Source organism: Pleurodeles waltl, chromosome 6 (assembly GCF_031143425.1).
Source record: "Pleurodeles waltl isolate 20211129_DDA chromosome 6, aPleWal1.hap1.20221129, whole genome shotgun sequence".
In the NCBI taxonomy this organism is placed as follows: domain Eukaryota; kingdom Metazoa; phylum Chordata; class Amphibia; order Caudata; family Salamandridae; genus Pleurodeles; species Pleurodeles waltl.
In genome coordinates, this window is record NC_090445.1 from 969,401,913 (window position 1) to 969,421,387 (window position 19,475).

The window sequence follows — 19,475 nt, forward strand, 5'->3', positions numbered from 1 at the left end:
AAGGGCGTCCATGAGCGCAGATAGCGAGACCATGGGTTCCGCCAGAGTGAGAATCACATTGTCGGCATATAAACTGATGAGGTGGTGGTCTCCCCCAAATTTAATGCAGGTGATGCGGTGGTCATTGTGAAGTCACTGAGACAAGGGATCCATGTAAAGAGCAAATAAAAGTGGGGAGAGCGGGCACCCCTGTCTCATTCACCGTCTAATCGGGAACGGCAACGACAATGTCCCGTTGATACGGACCGCTGCCTTGGGCTCCTGATATATGCATTTTATCCAGGTCAGGAGCGAAGGTCCAACACCGGGAAGAGGTCGAACGCTTTCTCCGCGTCGATGGTGAGGAGGAGTGCCTCCTTCTGGGATCTGTTCGTTTTGTCTATTAGGTGTAAGAGCCGCTTCGTGTTGTCTCCGCACTGTAGGTGCGGTATGAAGCCCACCTGATCCGGGTCGATAAGTCCAGGCATGTAGGGATTAAGACGCTGTGATAAGATACCTGTGAATAGCTTGGCATCTATGTTTAGGACCGAAATGGGTCAGTATGAACCACAATCCTCTGGGTTCTTCCCAGGCTTGTGAATGACTGATTTTGGCCTGTAGCATGCTGGGTGTGAGGGCTCTGGTCTCTAGGAAAGAGTTGAAGAGCGGTGTAAGGATTGGGGCCAGTTCTGAACAGAAGGTTTTATAAAAAAGCGAGGTATAACCATCCGGACCAGGCGACTTCCCGACCGTAAGACGGGAGACAGACGAAATCACCTCCTCAATTCTTATGGGTTGGTCGAGGCAGGCTGCGTCCCGCTCATTGAGCGGCGCGATCAGTCAGTCCGCGAGATATGAAGATGGGTCAGGGCCAATCGCTACGTCCGCCGGATATAGCTGTCTGTAAAAGTCTGCAAAGGCCTCGGCTATTTGCATACCGTTCGCACCTCAGGGAGGGAGAACGCACCATCTTTATGGCGTTGGCAGACTGCTGAGCCCTTAGTTTATGGGCCAAACGTTTCCCACAGCGATTACCCCCTATATAGAATTTGTGGTTGAGCCGGGCTACAGCACACAGAATACTCCGCCCGGTCCCAGTTCAGTCTTTTCAACTGTTGTCGCACTTTCTCTAATTTCCTCCAAACTCTGGGAGTACCGGTATGTTTGTGGGAGCGCTCTACAGCCGCCACTCTCTGCTCCAGCACCGCTCTCTGCTCTCTCCTAGCTTTATTTTCTTTGGCCGAGAGTGAGATCACCTCCCCACGTATGACTATTTTCAGCACCTCCCAAAGTGTCTCTAGACTAGTCCGCCCATTATCATTGTGACTAATATAGTCCAGGATCGCTCGTCGCACTGCCTCCACCGCAACCAGGGACTGCAGTATTGTGTCCTGCAAGCACCAACCAGGGCTCGGCCACAGTCAAGGCGGGCCACCAAGGTTATAGGGGCCTGGTCTGTTAGAGCCCTGGGCTCAATCGTGGTATCACTGACTCTGGAGCTGAACTCTGAGGAGCCTAGGAAAAAGTCTATGCATGTGTAGGTCTTTGAGGACGCCAAGTAAAACGAGTAGTCTCGGAGAGTTGGATGTGCTGTCCACCAGATATCGTCAAGGTCGCAGTCTACCAGCCACTGTCGCCCTGCAGGGGTCAAAGCCCCCGTTTGCCCGTAACGGTGTCCAGATCAGTCAAGATCATTATCCATGACAAGATTGAAGTCCCCACCCACAAGTATAGCCCTGTCCGGGGTTATGAGCATCGAGGATACAGCCTGTCTCATGAATGTTTCTTGTTGAGTGTTAGGTGCGTTTATCGTTGCGATTGTGAAATGGAATGACTCTATGCGCATTCTGAGGGCCAGGAACCTACCCTTAACCTCATGTAACTTAGCAACGACCTCCCCAGGTAAAGCTTTCGATATCAAAATTGCCACCCCCCCATGCTTCGTAGGAGCGGAAGATCAATACTGCCGGGGGAACCATTTGGAACGCATACGATATGTGTCTTTGGCCAGCAAGTGTGCCTCCTGTAACAAGCAAATGTGGCTCTCAGAGCGCTCCAAAGTGGAGAGAATCGCTAACCTCTTCGTGGGATTATTAAGGCCCCGGACATTGAGGCATAGGCATTTTAATGACAAGTGTGGGTATGTGGTCGGGACACCATGATAGCTGGCCTCTACCGAGAGGCGGTGGCCGGGGATAGCCCCGAAGAAGGTAAGCACACAGAAGCACGGGGATCAGAACAATAGCATGTAGTTCCTTTAGGGGGAGCATATTGTAATGTAACAAAGGGGCACAACAGGTGCACATCAGTCACAAACGAGTCCTCTATAGGAAATCCAAGAAGAGGCTAAGTCCCAGACAGGGGTCGGCAGCACCTTGCAAGGCCTACTCGTGACATCCAGAGACCCCGCCGCCCGGGCCCTGATCCAGTGTCTTCACTCCTCAATCTTGGAACGGCCCCAGGCCACCTCAACATCTTCCGGGGACTATCCGCGTCTAAGAACTGATCCCAGCCGTAAGAGTATTCAGTACAGATTGTCTCTCAAGCGCTCTTTCAGGCGATGATGGTCGCGGCGGTTTGCGTTTCTTTTCTTTTCGTCGCCATCTCGGTCGGTTCTCGGGAGGAGCCTCCTCGTGGGGCCAGTTCACCGCTCCGTCTCCTCTATATTTAGTATCCGGCGAGCCTCCTGCAGCGATTTCACCTGCCTCATCTGGCCTCCCCACCGGAACACGAGTCGAAAAGGGTGGCCCCAGGTGTAAGGCGTAGAGTTTGTCCAGAGGTGTTCTGTAATGGGCTTAAGTTCTCTTCATCTGTGTAATGTCAGCAGCGAGAGGTCCTGATAGAGCTGTAGATTGTGTCCCCTAAGCTGGACCTGAGGGAGATTTTGCGCTTTCTGAAGGATATCTTCTTTGGTCATAAAATTGTGTACGCACGCTAGGATATCAGGAGGGTACGCACCAGCCCCCACCTGCCAACCTGCTCTGTGGACCCGGTCCAATGTTATCTCTTGCTTGCTGTCTGGGCCCAGGAGGGAGCAAAATAAAGCTGTGACAAACTTCCTGATGTCCTCACCTTCTGCCCCGGACGGAGCTCCTCTAATACTTATATTATGGCGTCTGGAGCGATTTTCCAAGTCCTCGGTCGCGATCTGCAGTTGCTCCTGTTGCTTGCGAAGACGAAGAACTTCCTGTTGCAGTTGTTCGACTTCTTCTCCCCTGGAGATCTCGTTGTCCTCCATACTCGACACCCTTTCCCCTAACGAGGTGATGTCCGCGCGCAGATCCCGCATCTCCTGGGAAATATCTTTCTGCAACTCCTGCAGGTCCATCCTCAGAGTTTCGAACAAGGAGGTAAGGAAGCCCTTCAAAACCGGGGTCCCTCTGTCATCCTCTGCATCGCCTTTTCCTTCAGACCCTCTCGTCTGGGCAGCCGTCTCGGGGGGCTTGCTCTGTGGGGGGTGTGATCTCGTCAGCATCTCCCTGACCGACTGATCCCTCTTAGGTTTGGAGGACGCTATCAGGAACTTGCACTCCGGCCGCCCCACTAGTGAAGACAACGCCCGTTGGCTCCCCCAACACCTCGCCACAGTCTGGTTCACCCTGCCCAGCCTCCACCCTCCGCTGGGGCTCCTCGTTCCTCCTGCGGGCACCCGGTCTGTCTCTTCAGCGAATGGCAAGCCTGCCACCTCCAACCTCACAGGTCTGGCCTGCTGGGCCCTCCCAAGGTTACCAGGCCCTCCAGGGGCCAGGGTCCAGTGGCCGGCGCCACACAGGACCACCGCGAGCTTCAACCTCGCTGCAGGCCAATCCATCCCGCCGAGCCACTCGTTGTTGCGTCACTCCTCCCACCTCAGGGCACACCGGTTATCTGGTGCCATAGGGGCCAGGGGGGGTCCAGCCTCTCCCGCCCGACCCTCCAGTGCCCAACCGGGCTGCCCCTGGTGCCACAAGGCCCGCAGCCACACGCCGCCGCTTCTCTTCTTTGGCCCCTCCCCCGTACCTCCGCGGCTCGATAGCTGCCGCCGCACTCCTCCCATCAGCCTCTCCTCTCCACTCTGCCACTGGGCCAGGGATCCTCCGACTGCTCCTCCGGGCGTCCCGCCGGGGCCGCGGGCCCTGGACGGCCGCCCACGCCAACCGTGTGTGCCCCAGGGCCCGCCAGCAGCCCGATCCGGCAGACCCCGGCGGCCGGTCCGCCACTTGCTCGGGCGCTCCTCGCGGCCCCCGGATCTCCGCAGCGCCCCCCAAACACTCAGGGACGCTCTGGATGACGGGGCCCGGGATCGCTGTGCCTTTGAATAGGCCCGTGCGGCGGAGCTCACAGACACACGTCCGCTCACGCCACCATCTTGGCCACGCCCCCCCAAAACTGCTGTTTTAAAGGAGAGGAGCTTGCTATTTTAAACACAAATTTGTGGGAAACTACAGTGATGGAACAGAAGTGAATAAAGAATGGAAGTTAGATCTTTTAATTATTTTTTTAAACAAGAAATATTTTGGGGTGAATTTTGGGGATATTTTAAATACCAAAGAAAGTCCTGGAGAAACGTGATTTAAAACGGATTACTTTTCCATGTCTAAAATGTGTTTTTGAAATTTTATGGTTAAAAAATCCAAGCCAGATTTAAACTCTTTTTTGGTTTTATTTTGGGAAACAGATTTGTGGATTTCCAGTGACTCTTGGTGAAAACTCAACAAGAGTTGAAGAAAGAAAACATGAACAGGGTGGACTAATTTAAATATACTTTTCAAAAATATATTACATTTTGAAAAAGCTAATTACATTTGCTGAAAATGCTAAACAGGAGAGTAATACAAACTACTTAGAAATGTTGCTAATTGTGTAGACTATACTATTGTCCAGTAGGTCTACAGCTCTGAGCAATGAAAACTGTTGGATGTTTGCTGATAGTCTTTCAGAGAGTTCATTGCTGGTTTGGAAACTCAATGCTGCAGACTATGGGCCTGATTCTAATGTTGGCGGGCGGCGGGAGCCGCCCGCCAAGCTACCGCCGCTGAATGACCGCACCGCGGTCAAAAGACCGCGGCGGCCATTTAGACATTTCCTCTGGGCCGGCGGGCGCTCTCCAAAAGAGCGCCCGCCGGCCCAGAGGAAATGCCCCTGCAACGAGGACGCCGGCTCAGAATTGAGCCGGCGGAGTTGCAGGGGTGCGACGGGTGCAGTTTGCACCCGTCGCGTATTTCAGTGTCTGCTTAGCAGACACTGAAATACTTTGCGGGGCCCTCTTACGGGGGCCCCTGCCGTGCCCATGCCATTGGCAGGGGCCCCGCGGCACCCCCTACCGCCATCCTGTTCCTGGCGGGCGAACCGCCAGGAACAGGATGGCGGTAGGGGGTGTCAGAATCCCCCATGGCGGCGCGGCAAGCTGCGCCGCCATGGGGGATTCAAAGGGCAGCGGTAAACCGGCGGGAGACCGCCTGTTTGCCTCTTCTGACCGCGGCCGAAGCGCCGCGGTCAGAATGCCCTGCGGGGCACCGCCGGCCTGTCGGCGGTGCTCCCGCCGACCCTGGCCCCGGCGGTCTTAGACCGCCGGGGTCAGAATGACCCCCTATGTGTCAATGATTGTGCCTATCTCATCCCCTAAAAACTTTTCTCCTTCGTCAAAATTTCCAGAAAATTATACAGGTCGGGTGAACGTTCGTCAATGGAGCTGTTAACAGTGTTATACCAACCATAAATGGCATTGTTGGTTTTTGCATCTCCCTCTAAAAAGGTTGAATAGCAGTTTCACCACTCCATTTGAAAACGTGGTGTCCTACTGTGACCCAAACTGTTCAGACAGCAAATCCATGTCTCTTCAAAATTATTAAGAAGTGGAGCCAATTTTTGTAAAACAAAACTCTGACTTTAAGATTAAAATGTAGAAGTCATCCACACATTCAGGTCATGCAAAATGCAAAGCAGGTATGTTTTTTAATTCAAATTGCAATTTACTATTTGACAGATAATCCTCAACTAACTATGTTTAAAAAAAAAAAAGATCTCCAGTATGCCTGGTAAAAGTGAAAATAAAAACTTGAATTTGTGTATTAGAGTCAATTTTGTTGTTAGTGTTATTCACCTGAGTCTCAAAATATGTTGAGAATTGTTGTGTTATTTAGGGAAGCATGCACTGTGTTCATTTGGGTAAATGGATGTGGAGTGGAGGACTTAAAAGTAACATCCATCAACCAAATTTCACTGTTTTCAAGAGTTACTTTGTTATGAAAGAATTACAAAAATGAGGGTATTTATTGTCCAATAAAGGAAGGTCCAAGATTAAAAGATTCAGTTAATTCAGGGGAAATGTTAAAGTCAGAAAAAGTTCAAGGAGTTTTAAGATGGGATTACTCACATATTTCTGCCTTTGTACCACTCTCCTCAAATTTTGGATTGTGTGTATACTACTAGCCTCAAAACTGAACCACAGGGTTCATTCGAGGTGGGCAAAAGTGTTTTGATATATAGTACCATTTTCTTTAACCTTGAACTATTGTGCAGAGTCAAAGTGGCTATGCTCAGTGGCCCTCTCAAGTATCACTACGATTAAACACTAAGGGCCTGATTACATGTTTGGAAGTCAGACCGCCAGACCGCCATGTTGGCGGTCCTAAAAAGACTGCCACGCCGACGGTCTCAAGACTGCCATATGAGTTATACAGCGCTGCAGTAAACCACTGAGCATATTACAAGCACACAGCTGCCATGATGGTCAGCCGATAGACGAACACCGTGGTCCACGTCCACCAAAGTGACAGACAAGTGCAGACTAGATGATTTCAAAAACAACACAGCTAACACATTGGCCAAGTAGACACACCTGCAAAGCACACTATAAAACATACCCCTCTACAGACCACAGTCCCTTGCATTTCCACTGTAAGACAGACCACACAACTTGTGATACATTTTTCGTTATAAGGCAGCCCTTTTTTCCACCATCACATTTTACACCCTTCACACACATCGTCTACTTTTTTCACCATATTCACTTGTGTTTTTTAGTTATTCATAGCCAACCCCTTTATTGTCAGGCATGTCACAGTTAAAAAATCCATGTTTTTCAGAAGATGAGTTGAGAGTCATGGAGGATGAACTCATTAGAGTAGAGCCACCATTGTTTGGAGCCCAAGTCCAGCATACTCCTCTCAGTAGGAAAATGGAAATGTGGGACAGGATAGTCGACAGAGTGAATGCTGTAGGAACCACCTTGCACACAAAGGAGGACAACAGGAAGGGGCGGAATGACTTTCGGGGCAAGGTGTGTTCCCTGGTCTACGGGCCCCAGCTGCAGGTCAAGAAGGCTGACGGTGACCCTACCAGTGCCCCATTAGTACTTTTTCCCTGGGAGGAGAAGGTCTTGGCCATCTTGCATCCTGAGGGCTTGACAGGAATACCTGGGAGAGTTGTGTCTGGTAAGTCACAACACAAAAACTGTCACAAAAAGGCAATGTCCTGCATGCTCACTATCTTGTTCAAGTACTTCACCATCATTCAATACCCAAACTATTGGAGTTTAAGACTGTCAGTCTATATTGTTGGACCCAACATCACAGCTACCAAGGCCCAGCACATGCCATTTGTCCAAATGGTACCTGTAAGTCTTACAATATGAAAAAATCATCCCAGGACTCATAGTATGTCTCAACACGAAAATGTATGCCCAAATCTAAATGCAGCCTGCATACAGATAAGTAATACCCATAATTTGTTCATAGTGTGTAGTACAGAGTTACCTGACTGCAACTCTCAGCAGCCCCTGTTTCACTAACTCCAAACATTAGCCCAGTATTCACTTGTCCAAATACTCCTGTTCCTCAACTCTCGCTTGAAGTGTTCTCAACTGGGAGGATACCATGTGCATAGTGTGTGTAGTAGAGGGAGTGACAAGACTTCAACTCCCAGGAGGCACTGTTGCACTAACTCCAAACACCAGCCCATTGGTCACTTGTCCAAATACACCTGTCTCTCAACTGTCAATTGAAGTGTTCTCACCTGGTAGGATACCATGTGTATATTGTGTGTAGTAGAGGGAGTGACATAATTTCAACTTCCAGGAGGCACTAACTCCGACCACCAGCCCAGTGTTCACTTGTACAAATACTCATGTTTGCAATATCTCAATTGAAGTGTTCTCACCTAGACGGATACTATTTGTATGGTGTTTATAGTAGAGGGATTGACATGACTGCAACTCCCAGGAGGCCTTGTGTCTGTAACTCTAAACTCCAGCCCAGTGGTCACTTGCCCAAAGACATTTGTTTGTTAACTCTGAAATGCTATTTACTCACCTGGGAGGATACTATCTGTGAAGTGTGTGAAGTAGAGGGAGTGGCCTGACTACAAATCCCAGGAGACTCTGCATTTGTAACTCCAATCACCAGCCCAGTGTTCACTTTCCCAAATACCCCTGAATGATAACTCTCAATTCAAGTGTCCTCACCTGGGATTGATCAAGATATAGATCATGCCCAGCTCAGAGACGTGTCTGTCTACATACCTCTATCTTGACTTGCTAACCCAAGATGGAACTATTGAGAATAGGAATGACACCTTACTCAGGCGGTCATTCTGACCGCGGCGGTCGGCGGTCGCCACCCGCCAAGCGGTTCCCACCGAAAGACCGCTCCGCGGTCAAAAAACCGCGGCGGCCATTCTGGCTTTCCCGCTGGGCCGGCGGGCGACCGCCAGAAGACCGCCGGCCGGCCCAGCGGGACAGCCCCTTCAACAATGAAGCCGGCTCTGAATGGAGCCGGCGGAGTTGAAGGGGTGCGACGGGTTCAGTGGCACCCGTCGCGATTTTCACTGTCTGCACAGCAGACAGTGAAAATCTTTGTGGGGCCCATTTAGGGGGCCCCTGCACTGCCCATGCCAGTGGCATGGGCAGTGCAGGGGCCCCCAGGGGCCCCACGGCAGCCGTTCCCGCCATCCTGGTTCCGGCGGTGGACACCGCCAGAAACAGGCTGGCGGGAAGGCGCTCGGAATCCCCATGGCGGTGCTGCAAGCAGCGCCGCCATGGCGGATTCCCTGGGCCAGCGGGAAACCGGCGGGAAACCGCCGGCTCCCCTTTTCTGACCGCGGCTTTACCGCCGCGGTCAGAATCGCCCAGGAAGCACCGCCAGCCTGTTGGCGGTGCTTCCGCCGCCATGGCGGTCATGGACCGCCAAGGTCAGAATGACCCCCTCAGTGTATGCAACAAGTATTCCTAAGGCCTCAAGATGTATCACCTGATTGTTATCGGCAGCAGACACATTGACACAGCACTGTGCACATGATGACTCCAGTCACATATACCACAAAGTCCCGCGTTTGCCTGCATCCCACTCCACTATGCCTCCAAAGGTCAAAGTCATATCTTGCCTCTCTATTGCAGTGGCTGCAATGGTGGTAAAATTTCATTTTCAGGTCATCTTCTAAAGAGCAACTGATCATCACATCTCATCAGCTGCTTGAGTCAAATTGGGTTGGCATGCTTCACACATGTCATTTCAAATCACCCTATACAATAGTTACTTGGCACAATTGGATTACCTACAACTTAACTTTGTCCAAAGTCTCTGCTTACTGTTGCACAAAAGCTGTGGAGAAAGATGCCAGAATTCAACCAGTAACAATGTATGTTTTTCATCAACAGGTCAAGCTGCCACTGGGCACCCGGAGGCCACGGAATAGACTACCTCTACCCCCTGAATGATGCCTTTAGTGATGATGACACTCCTGGATTTCTGGATGAAGAGGAGGGTTCCGGCCCACCTTGGCAACCTGGTCAGATGGCAACAGTGAGTCTCACTGTGGCCACAACGCCACCTCCCAGCCCTCTTCCATCAACATCATAGGAAACCATTCGCCTCCCCCACAACCTGTGTCCCTATCACAGTGGCAACCATATTGTGCCCCCCAGTCCTGGATCCTGAGATGCTGCAAAACACTTTGGACAATGAGGGTCCGGGAACAAGTTGGAGAGGGCACCCTGTGTCAAGTTCACAGGCCCGTAGGGGTAGGGTGTGTGGAGGGGATACTGTGGGCCAGTGGGGTGAGGCTACTGGGGCTGCCCTTGGCCAGGACACCATCAGCCATGTCTTGGTGGTATATCAGTCCCAGGGCATGATGGTCCAGGTGTTGACCACATTCTGGGAAATCAGGAGACTACTGAGGGAAATGCATAGGGGCATGTGTGAACAGATGGATGCCCACAATTCCAACATGGCCTCCCTAACAGGGGTGTTCAGAGACATACATACCACCCTGAGCAGGGCTTTTCCAAACCAGTCTACCCCATTCCTTTGACACATCAATAGCAGTCCCATCAACATATGTGCCAGCCATGGGAAGGGAGGGCGGGCCAGAGGAAGAACTTGCCACAGACAGCTCTTTCTCTGTAGCAACTGATCACCCCTCCCCGGCAAGTGGGGACGTCCAGAAAAGAGGTGCAAATGGCAAGATACCCACCACTGCCAGCACGTGACCTTTCACTTAATATCCTCCTTTGTGTGCACTCAGTAGACTGATCCTGAACCACATTCCAGTTCCAATGGGAGGAGTACTCTGGACTTTGGACTTCCACTGGTGTGGCATCTACTTCAATGGGTTTATTCACCATTAGTGGCTCCTTCACCTATTTTCCTTGATTGATTCATGACATGCATATTTCTGTTATTCGTAGCTTCACAATAAAATTACCCATCACTGATTCATTGCTGATTTTGCTTTCATTTTGAGCCATGTAGATATGTCAGACCATGTGAACCATACAATGATGATCTTACGAACTTGTCCAGGAAGGAATATGTTGCATGTATGACGTTTCAAGCTCAGGATTACAAACATCCCACACAAACATATACATACAAGTGTCTGGTCAAATTGACAATTTTATTACCGTGTTCAGCACATAGGCCTTCAATATTTCTGAATTACTGGAAACTTAAATAATTGTCTCACACTGAGTAAATGAAGATATTTACAGGCACAGGCCTCCAGACCACAGAAGGAAGGGATTTGTCACACATTGCCCTATGTAATATGCAAACATAGAAATGGTTGATGTCATCTGCTTGAGCCTTATCACATGCCACCCAAAAGTAATCTAACATCACATTATCCAAGATTCAGACAGATGGCAGTACAACAGTTCCTGATCACAGGGCAATTATAATCCAATGCTCATGTATCAGGTGGTATGACACAAACATATGTCAGTGTTCTGGCACAGGCACTGTGGCCTACAATGATGTAACACATCTGCAGGTATATACACAGGTCATACAAAAAGAGTTTTTAGCAAATGTGAATGGAAAATGACTTGGTTGTAAGCTAGGACTACATATTTCATGACCACATGATGACACACATGATGCATCAGTCTCGCCACAGGACACAAAACAAGTCCAATAGGCACGTCTGAACTTCCATCCAAAAACTGTGCAAGCTATCTTGGCACAGGTCTCATAGACTCAAACTTTGTGACCTATATTACCTGGAACAATCCATGTCCACTTTGTATGTCAGAACAGTGTCACTTATCTGCCAATGTCACAACTCTGAAATTCCCACATGAAGATGTCATGGTGAAGGTACCTGAACAACAAACAAAACAAGGAGCATAGGCTTGAAACCATACATATGATACAAGTCACATAGCATGCATCTGAAAACAAAGTGCATTGCTATAATTCTGAAACAAACAAAACAACATCATTAAGGTGGGTAAGTGTCAAAAGCTATCTTATCAATCAGCCTTTGGCTGATTTTTGCAGTAGATCAGCTGTTTGGAAAACACTAAACACCACACATTCTCACACCTACAGTTCATTGTACAGTCACAGTCATGACATCACATGACATACTCTCATGAGAAATAGCTGTAGATGAGATCTCCTCGCAAGTCAGCTCCTTCCTCTTCATCACTGTCATCTTCAGTTGGCATTTCAGGATTCTCACTTGGTGGCACTGCAGGCTCTTCCTTCCCTGGGATGTGTGCGATATTCCTCCACAGAGGAATGTTGTGGAGCACACAGCATGCCACAGTGATCTGACATACTTTCTCAGGTGAGTAGAGGAGGGCTCCAAAAGTCCTGTCCAGACAGCCAAATCTGGCCTTCAGGAGCCCAAAACTCCCACTCCACTGCCTGCCTTGTTCTTCCATGGGCCTCATTGAAGCGGACTTCCCCTGGTGTCGTTGGATTTGTCAGCGGCGTCAATAACCAAGGACGGTTTGGATATGTTGAGTCTCCTGTTAAGGAATGGAACATAAGTGCAACAGTCACTCACTTCATGATTGTAGCACCTGGCATTGCTCACATACAATCAGGACAGACATGACTTTCCCACCAATCAGGCCCTCTGTGGTTGCAGTTGTGGCATCAGCTGGGGTATGGTGCTGTTCTGGATTATGAAGGAATCATGGGCTGATCCAGGACAATGGACACACGCATTTGAGATGTAGGGATCTGCCAAACAGACAACTTGCACGTTGATGGAATGGAAGTTTTTTCTATTGTAGTAGACGTGTTCAGTGGCCTGTGGTGGCACCTTGCCAACATGTATGCCATCAATGGCCCCCACAACGTGTGGGAGGCGGGCAAAATCATAGAAGTCAGCCTTCACATTGGCTAAATCCTCAGGTTGGAGAAACGTGATAAACCTGTCAATGTGTTTCAACATTGCTAAGAGGAAATCCTTCAACACCAGACTGAACATAGATTGGGATATACCACCATATAGGGCCACTGTATGCTGGAAGGACCCTGTGGCCAGGAAGAGCAATACTGACATGACTTATGCAATGGGTGGTATGCAGGTTGGATCAGGCATCAGATATGGCTCCAGCTGATGGCATAAATCCACTATTTGCCTATTCAGACAGTACAACTGGATGACATGGCTTTCCTCCATGGTCTGAAGCGCTGGCAATGGACAGTAGTCAGGAAGTTGTCGCATCCTCCTTCTCCCAGAGTACCTATGTGTAAAAAGACATGATTTGTCACACTAGTTACTGTGTCCACAGCAACATACGTAATGCATGCCAATCATAACATGTGACAAAGCATCTCTGACTGGATAGACATGATACCCAGTACACATCATAGCTGGCAACTACACAAGGGTCAAATGTGACCCCCATGGTTGTCAACACATGTGTCCACAACATGGATTCGGGTGACACCCAACTATCTGCTACACAATTGCCCCTCACAATGTGACTGTATTTTCCAACCGCCTAAAATACCGTCCGCAGTGGTGGACCATCTGTGCCCTGCAATACATTACCCTGGTGGTTGTGTAGTCAGACCAACACAACATGCCAGGTTGAGGATGTCTGTGATGCTAAAAAACGCATATTGTTTTTGTGACGCATTTTCCAGGGCAATATACATCATTCATTTTAAGTCACCAAAATGGTTGATGCCTGACCTACTCCACTGGACATCAGGAACTGTGGAAGTCATCCACACGGTAGGCAGTTCAGATTGCTGCAGGCACAGCCATAGGTTAACATTTTTGCCTGTGGAGTTAGCAGCCCACTGGCTATGTCCGTCGGCGAGGATGACCACGTACATGGCGTACATGTACGTCGCGTTGTGCTAAATCAGTCACTTGACTCCTGACACTGCTGCCAGCATCACCTCCACCACTTCTGCTGCTGTGTGCCACTTCTGAGAGCAAATAAGCCACGCCCAGTAGGTGAAAGAGCCCCTGCCTTCTCTCAAGAGAAGCTGGAGAAGCTTGTAAGTCAGGTCCTTCCCCTATATGGACAGCTCTATGGCTCACCAGAGCAGTTAAGTAACTCCTTGGCACAACTGACTCTGTTCAACCCCATCCTTTCCCACCTCACAGGCTACAATGTGCCCCTGTGTGCCAGTTAGCGTGCTTGTGTGCCTGTTGCGGCAGTCTGTGTGATATCAGTGGGATGTACATGGTGCAGGTATTGGTGACCAGTTTTATATGTTGTGATTATTCACATTGTGTTGTGTGATGTTTTGGGGGTCCTAAATCTTCCTTGTGTTGGATGCACATAACAGGGCAAATAGACTTTACTGCCTTCCAATGACATTACTTTGTTTATGATGGTTGTACATGTTAGACAACATGTGTGTGCATTGCAGCATGAGCTGTGTTTGCATCTTGTCTGTCATTTGAGGATCTTACCAAACTGTTGTGTGGAAGGCATATCATGGCTCACTGTGCCCTTTAGGTTGACACATAAGCCACATTGCCGGTGGCCACATGATGTACTGTCATGCATGGAAGTGATGGAAATATGAGTGTCATGTAGGTACTATATGCTCAGCCTGCAGAGACCAGGGCCTGTCAAATTTATCTCCCATTATGGGACACAGCCCAGCCTGTGGGAGAGTCACTGTGCCTATACAACTGTGGCACTATGCCCACTCCCTGTACACCTGCATATCCTGTCATGTGGCGAATACATGAGGCTCTAGTTGCAATACTTGCCCTGAATGCTTCAGTTCATTGACCAGATTGGGAATAGCTACAGAGGTAAATCCCAGAACTAGTCATATGTGCATTTTGCATCATTGTCAATGTGTGGCTTTGACTCATGGCAGGTCCCTTACTCCCACATCTCTGTTGTCACCTTCAAAGAAGTCATATTTGTCCTGTACAGGCTTATTGAGCAAATGACAGACCCACAGTGCGGACAGTGTGTAGATTCCTGGGAGGCCATTACATGTGACTCAGCAGCTTGGTTACATAGCAGAAATTATACAATGCCTACCTTTGCATGTCAGATGTCATCTCTGTAGTTTAGAAACAAATGTCCAAAGGAGTGGTCTGTGGTATAGGTGCATACCACAGAAGCCCACCATGAAGTGGCATGAGTCTGTAATTGGTAGGCCACATGTCCACACATGAACAGGGAAGACACTTTCCATACCTACCATGCCAGCCCCTTCATTTTCACTCTAGTGTAAGGGTGAAGTCAGTACTATGGTAGTTGCCTGTGGGGACTGTATGCAGTGTGTCAATCTTGCACAGCTTAAATGTTTTAGTACAGTCAGGGCCAAGGAGTTTGCCCTTCAGAAGCCACATTGGTGTGTAGTGTTTCATTGTGGCTCACATCACAGTACATGCTGCTGGAGCATGGGCTACCTGATGTCAATAGGCTTGGTTAGTCATTGTAGGCCATGGGCAGGGTAGTGGGTTAGTCTGCAGATGAATACAAAAGTGTGTAGTCATGTCCCTGTACTTAGTGGCATGTGTGCTTTACACTTGTGGTGTTTTGACAAATTGATCATTTTTGCTTGGTGTTTCTGACATGTGTGTGACACAACCATTTTGGCAAAAACTTGTAATTGTAATCAGTTGATTTGTCTCTTGCATCCATACAGTTAAACGCCCATCATAAGAAGGAGATTTGGAGAGCCATCGCCTGGAAGGTGCAGACCCTGGGTGCCACAGCCAGCAGAACGTCCACTGTCGTAAGAGGTGAGAGGACCTGAGACACTGGGACCAGAAGAACACAGAGGTCCAGCTGAGGCTCTCCTCCCAATGTGGGCAGGGTGCACTTCAGACCATGACCCCTCCCCAATGGCCCCCGTTCTGGCGGTGGCGTACCTGGACGTTGATGGGCTTTTTTCAGCCTGTCATATATCCAAGTTGATGTGTTAGGATCTGATATCTCCCCCTAACAATTGGGGATGGCCCATGTCTGACACACTATATGAGTAACTGTTAATGTAAATATGTAACGTGGTGCATACTGATGTGCCTTGCCTAATAGCCCCAGGACCTAGGAGAAAACTGGGTGCAATCCACAAACAATTTACTCTCCATGGACAACACATGGCTGTGTACATTGATCATCAAGTAATGTTTGTTGCTGTAGTGGGTGTAAATTCTACAGTGCAGACCACTACTCCCCAGTGTCACAGGCCAAAGAAAAATAAGTGATGGATCACTGCTCTACAGCCATGTGTCTGGTCAAGTGAGTAAATTTGTATTTGCCACCCAGAGGCCACTTGTCTTCAAGTGTGTTACGAGTGCTGGTGCCACACTACTGTCAGTCATGTGAAGGTGGCCATCATACATGTGACAGAGCATACATTGTTCTTGGGGTGCAGCTACAGATCAAAACTTTCCCTTGGTAAGTGGGGAATGTCCATTGACATTATTTATGTGCCATCACTGTTGCCAACATTACTTGTGTCAAAATGTTAGCATGTGTCCCTTTTCCTTTTGACAAAATGTGTACACTGCTATTTCATGCATGGTCTACCTATGTTAATGGGATTATTTCTGTATTCCCTCACATATATGTGCATGCCAACCTGTGTTTGGAATTGGACATATGCAATGGGGCTACATGTCATGTAGCGCCACAGACAGAAGTGTGTCACCATAGATTGTTGGCTCACACATACACTCATCCGTCATTGAATGTCATTTGGCATATACAAATGCAATAGCAATGAGGAATATGACAGGCAGGACTACAGTTTTTACCCACAATGTGCATTTCCATGCCATTGATGTGGCAGCATGTAGAAATGTGCACTGCACATGCATGACGGGGAAGGTTCATTACCTGACTGTTGGCATGCATCATGAAGTGTCTTCTGATTATTGTGGAATCACATTTGGTTGGGTACAACCATTCATCCACGGACATCTGGGTTTGCAGGACCAAAGTCGAGACAGTGATGTAGATTCCCATTCAGCAACATGGTGAGGGCCTTCTATAAGTACTTGCAAATCTCTGGGCCTCTCCAACATACAAAGGACTAATTGCTTCTACTGATGCAATCACAGTATTTCATTGTAAGGGGTGCCATACAGTAGTGGTAATTTTCTTGGGGCTTGCTGATGCATTGTGTTGTGGATTTTAAAGACATATCTACTTGACAATTTGCACATTTTGTTGACTGTACATTTCCATGCCAAATGTGTAGCATATCTGAGCAACATTAGTACTGCATTTATATCTCCATTAAGGCAAATTACACATGGTGAAGTGTGCATTGTTGATAAGTTTCCAGTGTGACAGTCTGTCACTTTCTTCAGGCTACTGTACTGCTATCAGCAACATGTCAAGTCTTTGGAGCATAATTTCTTATTGTGTATGTAACAAATAGATGTCTGCATAATCCTGAGTGGGATCTGCTGGAACGGAATTGGCACTGGCTTAAAATTGTAGGACAACAGGTAATTGATGTATGCTCCATGAGGCATTGAAGGTCTTGTGGTCTCCTACTTGTTGAATGGTTACTGTGATTCCACAACTTCAGCCATGCAATTCCAGTTGTCTGAGATCCTGATTTTCCTGTGGGCCACTATTGACGGTTCAGATGGCATGCACGCATTTGCTATGGTACATGTAGGAGCCACTCTGATGTAGTTTGTTACTGGGCCTACTTTATGTCATGGTAATGTTTGGTAATCACAGCTGTTGTTTAAGTGTGATCAGGAACATGTGATGACCCCTTTCCTCTTTGAATTTGCAGCATCATCCCAGGCAAGCAAAGGAGACAGGGCACAACCAAGTGGGGAAGCATCTGGCTACAGTACCTCCCGTCATGACACCACCAACACAGAGAGACCCAGTGGCCCGGAGGGTGAGGGGAGTGCCAGGGAGGAGACAGTATCATCAGATTCTACCTCCATTGACCACTCCCTAGTGGTGGCAGACCCATAAGGACCTATTCCTGTACCATCCTTGTCTGCCACTCGCAGTTCTATCACCACCCTACCTGTTGCTCCCCATCCAGTTGGCTGTGCCCGCCCACCCAAGAGGACACCACCCCAACACACATAGGCACATCCACAACATCCACCATATCCATAGACACCACCCCAGCACTCCCACATCACCCAGCACCTTCACCTCCCAGCCCCCAAGACACACAAACACCCACACAAACACACACACAACAGGCACCACCCAAACAGAAACATACCTCACACACCCACACACTCAAGGTATCTCACCCACAAACAAGACGACCACTCCCTCAACTTCCAAATCCCCAACCCCTTCTGATGACCCTACCCGTTTTCCAAAAGAGTTTCCTTTTCAAGATTGCCCTTTCCCCTGCTACCTCCAAACCCCCTCCCAAACCCAAGAGGCCCGCACTCACATCCCAACCCACCCCTTCCACATCCATGTCCTCTCCTGTCTCACCTGCCCCCCCTGCAAGCACCTATACCCCTCCCCGCAAAGAACCCCACCCTTCCAAAGAAAAAGACCCTCTTCCCAAACCCACCCATCCCAAATCCGACACCCCCACACAAGGATGATCACTGAGGTGCCTGTCTGCCCACTTGATGCCCCTTCTTGTGGAGGTTCCCTAGCAGTGATTGGAGTCAAGTGTAGGCACAATAATGTGCAGCAGCTGATGTAGACTGGCCAATGGCCTCTGATCTAAATAATATGGATTGAATAAACCCAAGTTATTGTTTTGTTGGCTACACCTTTGTCCTACAATTACTTTTCTATCTTTATGTTGTTCCTGAGTAACTTGTGTTATATGCCTACAGTTGTGCGCGTTTCACCCTGACTTCTGATCCATTTGCTGTTGTTTGCAATATCTGACTTTGAGGGCAGTGCTGGTGTTACCCAAGACAAAGGTAGATGTTCACTGTATGGATATGTGGGTAGGAATCCAATTGGGGTGTCATTGCATTGTGTTCCCATGATACGTATTTCACCTTGTGTTGGCCAATGTCAGCATGTATAGTGTTAGACTTGTCCCTCTGATATGGATTGTACATTTATTTCATGTATGGGAGCTAGAGTTTTTGAATGTCCATGTAGAGGGTGTTCATTTGTGCTAGCTTTCTTTACATTTGACTGAACATGTGTCCAATTTGATGTGTGTATCTTTCAGCTGCTTCATCTAGATGTATTGCCCATGCTGTTGTTGTTGTATGTGCTTTCTTGACTTGTAACTTCACATTATGCAAATTGGCATGTCACGTTGCTCTACTATTGGTTGTCCCTGAGATACGTGAAGGGCCAGTTCCTCTGCAAATGATGTTTTAGGGGCATGTGCAAAGTGTAATGTGTCTCAGGGCAGCATCCTTCTCTGAGCGCGCCTGGTGCCCCCACCCCTATTGTGCAGGTATATTTTGCATTGTGAGCTCTGAATATTTGTCTCACAAACTATTGTGCATCCCATTGACTTTCTATTGTGCTGCAATGTGGGTGATGTGTGGGTCCACTGCAAGACTGTTTCATTGGAGGGGTATTTGTGTTCCATGACATATCCATACATATGTGTCTTCAATCTGACGACAGTCCATGGCATGTGTGCAATGTGTGTGTCCTTTGAATTATGTATGATGTTGCTGTGGTGTTGCTGTTGTGTGACACGTTCTGTACACTTCACTGTTTCTGTGACTTAGATGAGCAGACGTGTGGTTTTGTGGAGTGTGGAGGTCAGTGTCAGTGACCTGCCCAATGGGGGTGTTTCATGGCTGTGAATGTGCCATTCTTTGTGAATGACCCTGACTGTGGACACAATGACAAGTGCACTTGG